At 43.6% G+C, this 17,377-nt stretch overlaps 1 long non-coding RNA gene across 1 annotated transcript in view; it reads right to left on the reverse strand.

Annotated features, from left to right (window-relative positions):
• Positions 1-348: 348 nt before the first annotated feature.
• Positions 349-17,377, reverse strand: part of LOC122705407 — a 32,462-nt gene continuing 15,433 nt past the window's right edge. Inside the window, exons 2-3 of the long non-coding RNA XR_006344093.1 lie at positions 2,410-2,596; positions 349-446 (exon numbers count right to left, since the gene is read on the reverse strand). This is a non-coding gene — a long non-coding RNA (uncharacterized LOC122705407). The remainder of the gene's footprint in view (positions 447-2,409; positions 2,597-17,377) is intronic.

Raw genomic sequence — 17,377 nt, forward strand, 5'->3', positions numbered from 1 at the left:
CATTGAAATAAACTGGCTTCCTTGTTCACCCAAAGTGAAAGGCAAGGTGAGCTTAAGCTTTCTGTATGAGTGCATTTCAATTGCATCCTATAAGCAATGTTTTTGCTCAATTCCCTTTCCGTTGTGCAACTTTATTTCACTCATTCAGGGTTTTCTCCATCATTATTTTTCTTCTTTCCATTTCTGCTTTCCTTTCCTTCAGTAAAAAGGACTGCTTGGCTTGTACCTTCATCAGCAGATGCTTAGAAATAATGCACCATGGCAGCTTTGCAAGGGTTTTCTCTTTCCTCCATCCAGACAGAAAAACAAAAGGGTAAGGATGGCTCGAGGGATTGGATCAGAATGTTGTTTTATTGCAGCTGTTTCTGGATCGCGGAGGCACCAGAGGGAAACAATGTGCTCAGGGACTGAAGGAAATGGTTTGGCTCCAATCTGTCCCGAGTCATCTGGGGAAGAATTTCTCATTGTTAGCAAGGTTAGTGCTCAACAGGGATTTGCGTCTCTCCACAGCGTGTGTGTTAGGGGGAGAGGCATGGGAACGTCACATGTAATGGGAGCAAAGAAGGCAAACGTAAAAACAAACAAACAACTGAACTTTGGTCAGGGCATTAAACCATTTACTCTCTGGGCTCTGGTTTAAATGTGCAGCTCAGGAAAAATAAATAAATAAATAAATGTGCAGCTCAGGAAAGACTCTCCCTTTATTTCTAAGAGCCTGAGGGCTGGTGAGTCAAGGCAATCTCCATTTTCATCCAGCAGGTAAAATGAAGATGGGGTTTCTGTAGACCGGTGGATCTAGTTGATAAATGAATGAGTGAGTCCAGTGGAAGATTTTCAAGTGACATTTGGGTGGGAGGTTCGTTTTGGCTTCTTGACAAGGATGAAAGGCTAAATTTATGTGCTTGAGTATTGCTGGATCTACAGATATGTAGGACAAATATATCCATCTACACCTTTGCCTTCATATGTATGTGTTATTCGTTCTATTTGAAGAAGCCTCTGAAACTGTTTTCCTCCCTGGTACTATCCCTACAAAAGATCCTGTAATCTTCATGGAGGAAACCTATAAAATACTCTTCACAGTTCGGCAAAAATCAGACTAAGTGGGCTATGGCTGCTAAGTCACTTCAGTCGTGTCCGACTCTGTGCGACCCCATAGACGGCAGCCCACCAGGCTCCCCCGTCCCTGGAGACCTTACCCAATTTTCATTCCAACTTCTCTTGGCAAATGTTTCTCTTTACTTTGGGGCTCACATATTTTCCCCTTTTTGATTTTTTTTTAACCTAGTTAGTACTATGCATTGGATTGCGTCCCCTAAGAGGTAGTGAAGTCCTAACCCCAGGTGCTTATAAATGTGACCTTATTTGGAAATAGGATCTGTGCAGATGATCAAGTTGAGGTCATTAGGGTGGGCCCTAATGTAATATGTGTTCTTATACAAAGGGCAAATTTGGACAGAGAAACAGACTTCCATAAAGGGAAGACAATGTGAAGATGAAGGGGGAAGGCAGCATCTACAAGCCAAGAAACATTTGAGGCTGCTATTATGGAAGCTAGGAAAAAGACAAAGAATTGATTCTCTCTCACAGCCCCAACCCTGCCAATGCCTTGATTTCAGATTTCTGGCCTCCAAAACTGTAAGACAATAATAAATCTATGTTGTTTAAGTCATCCAGTTTGTGGTGCTTTGTTTGGGCAACCCCAGGAAACTAATATAGTTACATAGGATGAAATCTTAAGGCTCAATCTTTCAGTTGTCTTCAATGAAGACTAAAGTGAATGTCTTTAGTCAGTCACAGAGCCAGCTGGAGTTAGAGCTCTAAATTCCCAGATCATCCTTCTACTCATTTATATAACTGGTCTGATTTGGATAAATCACAATGACTGGCTTCTGCGGTTGGCTCAAGAGGATGGAGAAATGGCATCTCTGTCTTCTAATGCATATGCTACTAGACTTTAACAGTTTGAAATTAGACTTTGGCATCACTAATATGGAGTTGGAATGCTTATTCCGTGTCAGTGTAAATGAATTTGTCTCAATGTCCGTGAAGTTCACTTAAGGCTCACTGGTTTACCTTTGGAAAGCCTACAGAAACTTGAAGAAGATTGCTAGTAGGTTGTGTATCCAAATTCCCCCTTATACATGAAAAGAGGTAACTACCTGAGCCAGCTCTCAGGGGGGTCAAGGACACTTTCACCTACATCTGGTGGCTTCTCTTGTAAGAAGGTAAGGTTCTGGTGAAGTGGTTGGAGCTCCTGAGCCAGGGAATATTGCTAATGGTGAGGCGCAGAGTTAGGAAGGAGCTTAGCTTGACCGGTTTACTCCTCTGCGGCTTCTCCTAGGACCCAGTATGGTGCTGCCCTCCTGGGGTGGTGGGGAATGGGAGGGTCCACTAATTTCTCCATACCTGACTCTTTTTTGTCCTTAGAGCTCTCAGCGGCTGGTCCCCAGATCCCATCTGACAAGGAGGGAGTCAACACTTCTGCTTCTTCGCCGTCTGGATGCCAGCAGAGCCCATGTCTCACACATCTTCCCTAGGTTTCTCTGCATTCTCCTCCCAAGTAGCTGCTCCATGTCAGAGAGGTGGTTGGCAACTGGATTTGAATTGGGAGACAAAGGTATCACCCTTGAGGCCATCATCGTTTGGATTTGGTGAATCAAAGAAAAACACTACATATATCCCCTCTTTGAAAAATTCCTTTCCCATTTAGGTTACCACGGAGCACCGAGGAGAGTTCCCTGTGCTATACAGAAGGTTCTCATTAGTTAACCATTTTATACACAGTAGTGTATATATGTCAGCCCCAGTCTCCCAATTTACCCCACTCCTTATCCCCTCTTGGTATCCATAACCCAACAGAACATTGTAAAGCAACTATACTTCAATAAAAATGTTTTTAAAAAAGGATATATTCCCGATCCCCCCTCCCACCTCCCTCTCCACCTGATTCCTCTGGGTCTTCCCAGTGCACCAGGCCGGAGCACTTGTCTCATGCATCCCACCTGGGCTGGTGATCTGTTTCACCATAGATAGTATACATGCTGTTCTTTTGAAATATCCCACCCTCACATTCTCCCACAAAGTTCAAAAGTCTGTTCTGTGATTGGGAATACATGTAAATCCATGGCTGATTCATATCAATGTATGACAAAACCCACTGGAAAAAAATAAAATAAAAAAAAAAATAAAAAAAAAAAAGAAAATAAAAACACTAATTTGAAAAGATGCAAAAAAAAAAAAAAGGATATATTATACAGAACAGGGAATATAGGCGATGTTGTATGATAACTATAAATGGAGTCTAACCTTTAAAAGCTATGAGTCACTGTGTTTACATTTGAATTATGTAATATTGTATACAAACTACACCTCACTCATATATAAGCAAATATATAATATATAACTATAGCAAATAACTAATATATAAGCAAAAGTTTAAAGAAAAAGAGACAGGGCCTCCCTGGTGGCTCAGGGGTAAAGAATCCACCTGCCAATGCAAGAGACAGGGGTTCAAGAACTGGTCCGGGAAGATCCTGCGTGCTGCAGAGCAACTAAGCCCTTAAGCCACAGCTGTTGAGTCCGGGAACCACCACTGAGCCCATCTGCTGCAACTACTGAAGCCTGTGGGCTGCAGAGCCTGTGCTCCGCAACACGAGAAGCCACGGCAATGAGAAGCCTACGTACCACACCTAGAGAGTAGCCCCTGCTAACCGCAACTAGAGAAAAGTTCATGCAACACTGAAGACCCAGCACAGCCAAAAATAAATAAATAAATAAAATTATTTGCAAAAAAAGAGGAAGAGAGAAACACTACACGCTCAAGTGTTCAATTTAAGTATAAGACTTTGGGCCCAAAGGACATGACTCCCAACACAATAACTGAAAAAAAAAAAAAAAAAAAACTTCTTAGAGAAGATTTGCATTTGTTTACCTGCATGAAAGTTTTGCGGGGCTTCCCAGGTGGTGCTAGTGGTAAAGAATACACTTGCCAACGCAGGAGACGCAAGAGACGCGAGTTTAACCCCTGGGACAGGAAGATCCCCTGGAATGGGAAAGGGCAACCCACTCTAGTATTCTTGCCTAGAAAATCCCATAGGCAGAAGAGCCTGGCAGGCTACAGTCTGTGGAGTCACAGAGTCGGATACGACTGAGCGACTGATCAAAACGCACAAGAAAGTTTTGATTTTGTAACTTGAGAAATGGAGAGGGATTTTGGTGAAGGGGGAGCCAGAAAAGAAGGGAAGACCCATTCATCACTATCTGATCCAGTTTGAATCTTTATGATTAAGAGGACTGGGGCAAAAGGTGGACCAACCCTTTAAAAGAGACTTTATGAGTTTCTGGCAACACATATGTCTTCTCTGGGAAGGGCTGTATTATGACTTTCATGGGCCTCAGGTTCTTGTGTCTTCTTGGATGCCTTCCTCTATGAAAATGTTAGAAATTTAAAAAAAAAAGAAAATGTTAGAAATTATGTTTTATAGCAATCAATATAGATATGAATATATTAATATTAAATATTAAAACATTCTGTTGGATCCCAAAGTTAAGGTTTTTCCTCTGACTTTAAAAGAACTTATATTGTGGGCCCCTGAAAGTACTGTGGGCTCTAGGTCCCGTACGTATTGTGCCTAACAGATAAAGCCCAGGCTTTAGAACCGTGGGAACTAAGTGTGGCAGAGAGTTAGGAAAGGGGCCCTTCTTCCAGCTTCTGCATGAAATTCATGTCCACTCTGACATCAACAGATGATTCCCTGGGGGCTCATGTGGTAAAGAATCTGACTGAAATGCAGGAGACCCAGGTTTGATCCCTGGGTCAAGAAGATCCCCTGGAGAAGGGTATGGCAACTCACTCTAGTATTCTTGCCTGGAGAATCCCATAGACAGAGGAGCCTGGTGGGCTACACAGCCCATTGGGTAGCAAAGAGTCGGACACGACTGAGTGACTAACACTTTCTTTCACTTTCACTGATATATTTACAAAAGACTTTGGGAAGACCCTAAAATAGCACCCACAGCACTGATCCGGCATTCTCATGATCTCATGATGCCATGTACACAAGGCTACTTAAAGTGATTCAGAGGTCAACACACATGAATCAGTGGGAGCTAAAGCAGGAGAGGAGAATCAGGATGGATAACTCACAACGACTGTGGTGACAATTTGTATATGTTGAGACAGTAATCAGGGCATTTTTCTCTTGCAAGTCCTTATATCCTTTATTCCTCCCTGATGTTAAATAGCGTTTATCGCCAAAGTAGACAAATGATAGCATAGAGTTTCATAAGCCAAAACTTTCCCACCATTATTCTTTCTCTTTTGGTCACACCATGTGGCATGCAAGATCTTAGTTTCCTGACCACGGATTAAACCCATGCTCCCTGCAGTGAAAGCCTGGAGTCCTAACCACTGGGCTTTAGGGAATTCCCTCCCCCTGTTCTTTTTAAGAAGATTTAAATTTTATTTATAGTATATCCAACACTGTGTGGTTCTGTGAATTTTGACCAAAATATATAGTCATGTAACCACTGTTACATTCATGTTCCATCACCTGCCCCCAAATTCCTCCGTATTTCTTTATAGTCAGCTGTTTCCTCAACTCCAGCCCCATGCAACCACTGATTGGGTTTCCGTCCTTAGAGTTTTGCCTTGGCTAGAGTGTCACATCAACGGAATCATCTCGTAGGTAGCTTTTGACTCTTCTTTCACTTAGTATAAAGCATTTGAGTTTTACCCACGTTGTTGTATGTATCTGTAGTTTACTCCCATAATTCTGGTACCAATTTCTGTGTGTGTGTGTGTGTGTGTGTGTGTGTGTGTGTTTTAACACACCACTGAGCAATTTTCTGCCACCAGCTGGGTATCCTGCAGTCTAACTGAGTTCTGTCACTGTCTGCCTGGAGATACCATCAGATCTCACAGGTTAAAGCCTCAGTCTCACAAGCCTGCCCGCCCTACTTCAGACACCAGTTGTAAGTCCAGGTGCTTTTGGACCTGGGCTTACCTGACTGGCTAAAGATCAGAAGTTCCCACAACTCCCTCCTTGGGTTCATTGAATTTGCAAGAGTGGCTCATAGAACTCAGAGAAACGTTTTACTCACTAGGTGATCAGTGTGTGATTAAAGGGTATGATTCAGGAACAACCAAATGGAAGAGGTATATAGGGTAAGGTATGTGAGGAGGGGCAAGGAGCTTCTGTGCTCTCTGAGCAGGACAGTCTCCCCAAATCTCCTCATGTTCATCAACACAGAGTTGCTCTATTATCTCTAGTATACCACTACACACAGAGATGAATAATTTTACCAGTGTGATTCTAATGCAAGAGAAAAATGATTTGAAGGAAGTGCGCCAAAATGCTGTGAGTGATTATATTAGTTAGGATGGTGGGATTAAGGATCATTTATCATCTTTCCCTGAGCTCCTGGCATGAAGAAAGTCCTAATTCAAGAGAAGTTGGTCTGTAACGGAAGAGATGAGGGTAAACCTCAGTCTATGGCATTTAGATGGAGCTGAAGAAATACGGATATGGCCATGGGTGGGCAGACCTAAGGGTGGAGGCCAAGAAGGAAGATTCTTCTAAAAAGTGAGGAAATAAGAACTCCCAGAGCTGGAGATTTTTGTGTAATATGACACTCACCAGACAAAAAGAAAGAAGGAGGGAATGAGGAGAAAGGTGAAAGAAAATAGGAGAATGCCAGTGAGTTGGTCTGTCAGGACATGGGGAGCACATGTTTAGTTCAAGAATTGGTCTGTTTAAGGCAAAAATTGTTTTCCCTTTACTTAATGGGCTTGCTAGACAAGCTAACTTGTACATTTGCTATTTTCCTAGTCTTTTAAGAGAGCATTTCCATTTTCTTTCAGACTCTGATGGAAAATTAGCTTCAGTCACATTTTGTTAAATGAACTAGCTTCAGTGAGCTCTATTAAGTCAGCCTCATAAATCAGCTTCTCTGAGCCTTCATCATCTATTCTGCTCTCCCCTGGATTCTCTTCACTTGTCTCTTTCTGGCAAGGAGTTATCTGTGGTGAATACAGTGACCTTGATCACAGCACTGAATGTTCGTATTCCTATCACTCCTCAGTCCTTTCCCTTTATTCCTCCTTTCCAAGGTCTTCATTTTAGTGGAATATGTTTTAGACACTACTTTGTTCTCCACTTCTAAAAACTAATAATGTTATTTGTGTTTGACTGTGCTGTGTGCGCTTTTATCTAGTTGCAGCGAGTGGGGGCTACTCTCTAGTTTTCGAGGACTTCTCGTTGCAGTGGTTTCTCTTGTTGCAGAACACAGGTTTTAGGGCATGCAAGCTTCAGCAGTTGTGCCTCACAGGTCTAGAGCACAGGCTCAGTAGTTGTGCATGGCTTGGTTGCCCCACAGCATGCTGGAATCTTTCTGGATCACGGATCAAATCCGTGTCCCTTGCATTGGCCAGCAGATTCTTTACCACTGAGCCACCAGCAGAGCCCTGTTCTACATTTTGCTCACCGGTAGAACTCTGGGCCAAATCTTGTGTAGGTACTTCTTGTGGGTGTCCCTGTTTTTGCCTACAAACACAGAAAGCTTCTCTAGGCAAGAATGACATATGGTGCATTCCTAAAACAAGAAACTCCCACAGAAACTGTCATGAAATTGAGGCTCTCAGAGGATCTAGGGCTGGAATTAGGTGTCAATGGTGAGAAATCTGTTAGGGAGGCCTTAAGACCACACTTACACAAAATTGTGAAGTTGGCAGAATTTATCTTCAGACCTACAGCCCACTCTCCTTTCAGCTCTGACCAGCCTCCTCCTAGTTTTCAATGCCCACACATCCTTCCTGCATGTTCTAGTTTCAATTCTCAGGCTTGCCTAGCCTGGACAGCCAGTAAGATTCTGGATCTAATTTTCTATGCTTATGCTTATTCAAATTTACATTTGGTAAGCTCTCAACCAATAATAAAAGAGCAAAAAATAGCAACAGACCCTTCTCTAAAGAAGATACAGGAATGACAAATATGTGAACAAGTAGTAATAAATATCATTAGCCATTACGGAGATGCAAATTAAACCCACAATGAGATATCACCATACATATTCACTGTGCTGTGCTAGTTCACCTCAGTTGTGTTTGACTCTTTGTGACCCCATGGACTATAGCCCACCAGGCTCCTCTGTCCGTGCGATTCTCCAGGCAAGAATACTGGAGTGGGTTGCTCCAGGGGATCTTCCCAACCCAGGGATTGAACTCAGGTCTCCCAAATTGCAGGCAGATTCTTTACCAACTGCCAACTGGATCACCAGGGAAGCCCAAGGATACTGGAGTGGGTAGCCTATCTCTTCTCCAGAGAATCTTTATGACCCAGGAATCAAACCAGGGTCTCCTGCATTACAGGAAAGCCCAGTCACTAGAATGGTGAATAATAAATAATTTTCTGTCAAAAATTAAACTGTTTTAAAATTAAAATGATTGAGCATACTAAATATTGGTAAAATGTAAAGCAGCTGGAAATTCCATACACTGTCAGTGAGATGCAAAATGGTACAGCCGCTTTGGAAAATATGTGGACAGCTTTTTATTTTTTTTATTATTATTATTTTTCTTTGTTTCAGTTGTTTACTAACAGAGCAGATTACAAAAATAATCCTAGTAGATACCTTAGTTCTTCCTTCTAATAAGCCTGTTGATCTGGTCTGTGGACAGCTTTTTGAAAAGGCAAGTATACATGGACCATATGACCTGGCCATTTCACTTTAGTTATCCAAGAGAAATGAAAGCATATGTCCACACAAAGACTTGGACACAAGTGTTCACAGAAGCTTCATTTGGAATAGCCCTACATTGTAAACAATCTGTATTGGTCTACTCAGTCTGCTGTAATAAAATACCACAGATTGTAGACAGAACAACGGAAACAACCGCACTTCATTTTCTCACAATTCCGAGGCTAGAAAGTCCATGATCAAGATCCTGGTTCTGGTGAGGGCTCTCTTCCTTGTTAGCAGATGGCTGCTTTGTCCTTTCATCTGATTGTGCTTGGAGAGAGAGAATCAGAAGGAAAGAGAGAGGGGGAGAGAGAGGGCTTTCTGGTGTATCTTCTTCTAAGAACACTAATTGTATTCCATCAGGGCCCCGCCCTTAAGACTCACCTTATATTAGTAAAGTAAGTAAAGTCGTTCAGTCGTGTCGACTCTTTGTGACCCCATGGACTGTAGCCCACCAGGTTCCTCTGTCCATGGGATTCTCCAGGCAAGAGTACTGGAGTGGGTTGCCATTTCCTTCTCCAGGGGATCTTCCCAACCCAGGGATCGAACCCGGGTCTCCAGCATTGCAGACAGACGCTTTACCGTCTGAGCCACCAGGGAAGCCCCTACCTCACATTAACTACCTCCTAAAGACCCTATTTCCAAATACAGTCATCTTGGGGTTAAGGCTTCAACTTTGTCAGGACACACTTCAGTACAGGCGTGCGTGCTAAGTCGCTTCAATTATGTCGGATTCTTTGTGACCCTGTGGACTGTAGCCCACCAGGCTCCCCTGTCCATGGGATTCTCCAGGCAAGAATACTGGAGTGGGTTGCCATGCCCTCCTCCAGGAGATCTTCCAGACCCAGGGATGGAACCCGTGTCTCTAATGTCTCCTGCATTTGCAGGCGGGTTCTTTACCACTAGTGCCACCTCGGAAGCCCACTTCAGTACATAGCACAATTGAAATGTCCATCAACAGGGGAATAAACAAACTAATTATGGTGCTACCATATGATGGTATACTAGTCATCCATTAAAAGAAGTAAATTATTTATGTACTCCACACTGTAGATACAACTCAATGTAATCATGCAGATTGAAAGAAGCCAGACAAAAAAGAAGTATATACTAGATGATCCCATTTACGTTTAGAAATGCAAAGTCATCAGTAGCAACAGAAAGCAGGTTAGTGACAGCCTGAGGATGGGGAAAGGGGAGAGGAACAGAAGGAAGGGATTATAAAGTAGCACAAGAAAATTTATGGGTTTGGTGAATATGTTAATTATCTTGATTGCGTCAATGCTTTTGCAGGCAACGGTTTAATCACTATGTTGTCCACTTTCAATACATGCAGCTTCTTATGCCTCAGTGAATCTGCAAAAATTTTGCATCTAATTAGCCCTCACTTGGACAAGTTTAATCCATTTGTAGCAAGGTTGATCTCTTTTAGGTAAACCTGTACAGAGTCAGTTCTGGCTCTTTCCTCACTCCTTGATCTCCTTGCCTGAGCAAGGATTTTCTTGTGTTTTACCAAATATTGAGAGGCCCGATTGATAATAAAGAAAAATGATCAAGTCTACCACAGTATTTTCTTCTAAAATGTATTTTGAAATCTGAAGAAAATTAGTTTGCTGTGTATTCACTTGTCTTTGAACAAATGATGTGTCATGCCTGGAGATAATCAGGCTGTCACCTGAAAAATCATGTGATGATGTGATTTCCATGAATGCGTGATATCTGCTCTGTGTACCTGTGCCTTGACACAGAGGCAGCAATTTCCACTAATGTGTCTACTCAATGATTGCTGGTCTGCAACTTCATTTATCATTTCAGCACATATATGTGATTATATCCCAGGAATTTAGGCATTATCCAGGGGCTAAAGCTAAGTGCCAGGTTCTCAATCCCCAATGTAGAAGATGCTTCTTACAACCATCCCCATAGGGAGCAAGAGCAGGTGGATGCTGGTTGGGTCCCTGCAGGGACAATAATTGCCAGGGTGAGTGGACTGGTGAAAATGAAGCCTAGCTATCTCTCGTTGTAAAAAGCACGGCCACAATAGTTTGCTGCTCCCTTCGTCAGGAGGTAGAGTCTGTTTTCCCACTCCTTGAATTTGGGTTAGCCTCGTGAGTTGTTTCTTGACCAACGGGATGTGGCAAAAGTGATAAGGGCACACATTCCAGAACCTAGGCCTAAGAAATCTTGCAACTTTTCTGTGGGCCTCTTGGCATGCCCCTGCAGTTAAGTATGCCTGCGTTAGATAACTGAATGACATCACCTGGAGAGGAGCAGCTAGCATTAAGACCCTGGTCTGGTAAGTGAGGTCATCTCAGATCATCCTGCGTTAGTCAACCCACCAGATGATTGCAAACTCATGAGAGATCCCAGGCAAAACCAGAACTGCCCAGGTAAGTCCATTGCCAATGCAGAATCATGAGCAAACAGATGTTGTTGTAAGTGGATCAGTTTTGGGGTGACTTGTTATGCAGTGATAATGCTTACCTAAAGGGCCCTTTGTGAAATCTAAGGCAGTTCCCAGAAAGCTCCTCAGAGCCAGTTTCTAGTGTTTTCACTGCCTTGCATCACAATAGCAGGCAAATCGCGTACCATCTGCACTTCAGTTATTTTGCTGTTTAAATGGCAACAGCATCATGTATTTCAGAGGGTGTGTTGTGAAAAGTTATTCTTGTGAGATGTTTCTATATGTAGTTGTGGGGGAGTGAAAAGTTTAGCTACGTGTTTAGAAAGTGGGTCTATTTTGAAGGTTTGGGCTAATAAGCTTTCATTGTTGAGGCTGCCCTTAAATAGACTTAATGTCAATCTGTTCTGGGTTTCCTAGCAGACAGTCTTCAGGCTACTGATTGCCTACTCACATTCCCTTCCTTCTCCCCACCCCAGGCCCTTCCTGTCATCTTTGGGGCAGGAGACCTGGAGATGTTGCAGACTTATACAGCTTTTATTCTTTTCCTTTAGGAAAGCCGCTATCCTACTTTTATCTTTTGCTCCTAGCACAGTGCCCTACGTGCAATAGGTGCTCAATACACCTTGAATGATGACACTATTAAACTGCCGATGCTTTAACTGGGATGGGCCCCTTCTCTCCGGTATAAGAACCCAAGAAAGGTTAAAAATATAATTATTTCATTTGAGAGAGAAGCTGTCCTTTAAAAGAGGCACCTGCTGAAAGCTCTCATCTAGGATGGGTATCACAAAGGACCTAGGGCAAATCTTGTTTTGCTAGAATTATCTAACTTGGCCCTTTGGTTACCCAAAGATAGAGCCAGTGGTGGCCCATTGTCCTGGAGAAGGAAGCAAATATGGCAAGCTTTGCAGTGAGGGCTTGATCTGATGCCCTGTGTGGTTGATGTTGGAAAAAGATTGGAGAAATATGTTTCAGGGAACAAGGAGTCTACTTGAATGAAAGGGATTTAGGACTCAGACTACACTTCTTTAGGGTTTAATGTTATTTGACACTTCCAGTGCCTGAGGTGGTACCAGCTGGGGTCAGCAGGCAGGAAGGGACATAAAGACTCCCCAAAGGGCAGGCTATAACAATAGCAAGGGTGGGGGGCGCGCCAGAAGGACTATTTGGGCTCAATACCAGTACTGAGATTGTCAGATTAGAAAGGTTGTTGTAGGTAGAATGTGTCTAAGGCTGGAAACCCTGCCTGACCTAGTCACCTAGCACTTTGAGTGAGCTTTGAAATCAATAACCGGGTACATGCATGCACTTAAGGAGCCCAGACCTTTAGACTTGAGAGAAGACCGTTACAACAGCCAGGGGCTAAAACTCTGGCCTCGCATAACAGTATGAGGAGGGACAACCTCTTTCTCTATTCCTTACACTGACAACACTTATGTGTGAGATGCAGAGCTGAAGTATCTGGGTACAAACCCCAATTTTACCACTTACTACCTTATAGTGTTGTTACAAGGATTAAGTAAGAGCTTTGTGTGGACTTTCCTGGTGGACCAGTGGTGAAGAATCCACCTGCCAATTCTGGGGACACAGGTTTGATCTCTGATCCTGCAAGATCCCACATGCTGCGGGGCAACTTAGCCTGTGAACCACAGCTTCTGAGCCCACGCTCCAGAGTCAGTGAGCCACAACTGCTGAACCCATGTGCCATATCTACTGAAGCTTGCATGCCTAGAGCCCATGCTCTGCAGTAGGAGAAGCCATCACAACGAGAAGCCCTCAAACAACAACTGGAAAGGAGCTGCCCTCGCTTCAACTAGAGAAAGTGCATTCACAAAGCAACGAAGACCTACAGCAACCATGAATAAATAAATAAAATTTTAAAAAGAGCTACGTGTAACTTGCTTAGAACAATACTTGACATGGAGCGAAAGATCAATTAATGTTGGCTGTATGCTTTTACAGGTGTAGGCAAGGATCGCATAGGGCTGTGCAAATGTTTGTTTCTTTTTTTCCCACTGTGGTCCTATCAGCAGCCATGGCAGATTCTCCAGCTCGCCATTTAGGAGGCACTTGGAATGCGTGAGGACTGGCCCTCAGTCATGACCATCAACAGTGCGTTCTGGTGCCCACGGTGCTACTTGCAGAGGGATGGCTCTGAGTGTGAGCTTCTGTCTCGAGCAGCTCATCCTACACTACCAGCAATTTCAAGTGTCCTGATATCACCCTCTCTTTGTCCCAACAGAATTTAGGACTATCACCAAAGGTAACCCCAGGCAGGAAAGAAGCCCAGTTTCACAGGGCAACATTGAATTCAAGCTACCTGATAAGACATTGAACAGAAATGTGGCCTTGCTTTGCATACTTTAGCTGAAATGAAGGGGCTCATCCCATTACCTTTGAATTCCCTCCATCACAGTGTGGTCCAGGACCAGCTGCATCACATGACCTGGACATTGATCAGAAATGCTCAACTTCAAACCCCATCCCAGACTCCCTAAATCAGAAACTCTGGCGTGGGTCCCAGCCGTCCCTGTTTTAACAAGCTCTCAGGATGATTCTGGGGCTTATGAAAGACTTGGAGAACCACTGGTCTCTGACATCCTTACCAAATGTTTGCTTGACTGACTTCTGCTTGACCTCTTGTGATGGAGAGCTCACTACCTCTCAGCATCTTCTTAAACACGTTTGCCCAAAGCAAATTCCATGTCATTTTTCTTTCAACAGTTCTAATTCTACCAGTCACTTTGAAAGTGAAAGTTGCTCAGTCGTGACCAACTCTTTGCGACCCCATGGACTATACAGTCCATGGAATTCTCCAGGCCAGAATACTGGAGTGGGTAGCCTTTCCCTTCTCCAGGGGATCTTCCCAATCCAGGGATCAAATCAAGGTCTCCCACATTGTAGGTGGATTCTTTACCGGCTGAGCCACCAGGGAAGCCCAAGAATACTGGAATGGGTAGCGTATCCCTTCTCCAGCAGATCTTTCTGACTTAGGAATCGAACTGGGGTCTCCTGCATTATAGGTGGATTCTTTATCAACTGAGCTATCAGGGAAGCCCACCAGTCACTTTGGGAAGTAAACAATAAACAGCTGAGTACCAGGTAACTTTGTTTACATTATGTTTAGTCAAGAGTTGAATGTGCATTAAATTGTGTGACTTGGATAATCTATATCCTTAGTGACAATTTACATAATGCATAGATCTTGAATAGTAGTGGAAGTGAATACTTTAGGGTTTCTTTATCCAGTTTCTTTGTCACATATTTATACTGCCCGATGGAACATTTATGTATATACAGGTTAAGGAAATTCTTATCTTTAAAGAAAGTGAATTGTAGTGTGGGAAGAGGCATGAAATACTGGAAAGAACTCTGACCTAGTGGTAAAAAGACCTGAGTTCTGGTCCTGGATTTGCTGTTGGTTAGCACTGTGTTACCGAGTGTGCCAGCTACTTGCTCTGCACCTTAGTCTCCTCATTTGTAAAATGAGGGGGTTGGTTTAATGGTTTATTTGGACAGATTCTATGGGTCTTATTTTGGAAGGAAACCTTTATAAGATAAGAAATGCATTTTCATGAGGGATCTGTGTTGACTGTAAAGATTATAGCAAGACAATTTATGATAAAAACCACATGCCTGTTTCTCTAAGCATCACTGACACCCTACTTTGGAATCTGGGTCCCAGTTCTTTTTGCTCTAGGAACGAGCAGTAGGTAGCTTAACAGAAGACAGAACAGGTGCAGGAGGAACCAACAGGGCATTGGGGAAAAGACAGACTTGCTTTCCTGAAATAAGCTCCAGCCTTCAGCCAAATGACTTGTGTAGATTTCCATAAACTGAAAAAAAAACTCATGATAAATATAGGTTCATTAAAGGGTCTTAAAAATAGGATCGAGGCTGGGGCTGTAAGCTGGGGTAGGGGGCCTGAGGCAACTTCCTTCTTTCTTCTACTTTTCTTCTCTTTCCTTCACTCATCCATGAGCTTTGCTCTGAAAAGGAGATGGTCAGGACTCTTAGATTACAAGTAACTGATGGGCCAGTTCAGCTCAGAAGATATTTATTTTTTGAATGATGGATATTGGAGTGGCTATAGCTTTAAAGGAACAACTGAGTCCTGGGAGCAGGCTACCTTGGTTGCAGCAGGGCCCTTGGGGATCTGTTTTATGGGGTGCTGCTGTGAGATGACTCTGGGTATTTGTCTTAACTCAAAATTCACATTCCCCAGGAAGATATTCTGATTGCCCACCAACGTCCTGTGTTCACCCCATAACCAGAGGATGAACAGCTTCATCAGAAGAGCATGGATTTGGGTGGGGCAGCTCCCAAAGGTGCATGTGTTGGTGGGGGTTAAGAATCGGGGGTTTAGTGGCTGCTACCAGAAGGAGAAGGGTGATGGGCAGACAAATGTCATAGTGTTCAAGGCTCCAGAGTGTCTCAGGAATACATGCAAGTGACAGCAGCGCTTCTGCCACTCACGAGCTCCCAAGGGCACAGCTGGGGAATTTCAGGATCGCTGAGACCCGGCAGGCCTGAAGGCTGACACCTAGTGGCTGGTTTAAATCATAGCCGGTGCAGTCAACTTGTTTTATGAGCCTTGTAAATAGCTGCATTCAATAATATTCATTGACTGAATGAATGAATGAATGAACCTTTACATGGGCTAGTGAAGTATTTCTGCCTTACATTAGCCTGTGTTGAATTTGCTTAGAAACTGCTTAATGACAATCTTTTAGCGGCAAGTCACTGATGGCCATCAGAACTGTCTTTAACCAGCGATGGTCCATGCTAGGACACTATTTCTGGCAGCCAGGGACAGAATTGAACCAAGACCTGGATGCCAGGGAACCTCTGCCTCTTGCCTTGCCTCCTTTCTGAATCTGCTCCATTTTTTCCCATTCAAATGTGGCAGTTTGGCATTCTTTAATTTTCAGTCCACCTTGCCAGAAAACAGCTGTCTGTGCCTCCAGGATTTGTATCTCCTCTAGTCAAGACCCCAGGGTGACTGAGCCTGAGCTGCCTTCGTCCCCATTCAAAACATACAGCAGGGACCCTATGTGACCCAGTTTGGGCCAGGGACCTGCCTCTTGCTCAATCAACGAAAATGGCCAAAATAGCCAAAATGGCGCTTGTAGAGAGGTCACCATTACGATGTGGATTTGGGTATAAGAGTAGTTCTTAGAAAAGGGGCGATCTGAGCAGACTACACAATTGGTGTCTCCTACAGAAGCCAAATAACATATTTGCTTACATTTGCAGGGCTTCAAGAATACTTGAGTATACCTGAAACTAATATAATATTGTAAATGAAATATGCGTGCATATGTGCTAAGTCACTTCAGTCATGTCCGACCCTTTCAGACCCTATGGACACCACCAGGCTCCTCTGTCCATGGGATTCTCTAAGCAGGAATACTGGAGTGGGTGGCCATGCCTTCCTCCAGGGGATCTTCCTGACCTAGGGATCAAACTTGAGTTTCTTATGTCTCCTGCACTGGCAGGAGGGTTCTTTCCCACTAGTGCCACCTGGGAAGCCCAAATCAAGTATATTCCAATAAAACTGTTTTTTTAATTCAAAAAAAGAATACTTGATATTCATGACTTCATTTGATTCTTGGCCCAACTGCATGAAGTTGGCAAATTAGGTATTAAGAGCTTTCTTCCATATCTCCTTTATCTCACTACTTAGCTCTGGGCTCTGTATGTGGTGGTGTCTAATGTATACTGATTAAGTCAAATTCCTATTTTCACAGATGAGAAGACTGAGGTCCAGAGCACTGAATGGCTTGCTACGGGAAACACAGCTAGAAGGCAGACAACCTGATGAATTGTGATGGTGAATGTCGAATTTTCCTCTTTACCCAGTGGATAAGTTAAAGTGAAAGTCACTTAGTCGTGTCTGCCGCTTTGCAACCCCTTGGACTATACAGTCCATGGAATTCTCCAGGCTGGAACACTGGAGTGGGTAGCCTTTCCCTTCTCCAGGGGATCTTCCCAACCCAGGGATCAAACCCAGGTCTCCCGCATTGCAGGCGGATTCTTTACCAGCTAAGCCACGAGGGAAACCCAGTGGGTGATTCTTAGCAATTACAGATAAGCCCTCAAGAGCCCTCCATATTATCGTGGTTTACCCTATGTTGCCATCTGAGAGAGGGGGTCTCCAGCAACTTGGAAAGATCATGCCTTAACGTGGAGGGCCCAGGCTCTGCCATTAGAGGCCTGAAGTCTGATGGC

This window comes from Cervus elaphus, chromosome 12 (genome assembly GCF_910594005.1).
Source record: "Cervus elaphus chromosome 12, mCerEla1.1, whole genome shotgun sequence".
NCBI lineage: Eukaryota > Metazoa > Chordata > Mammalia > Artiodactyla > Cervidae > Cervus > Cervus elaphus.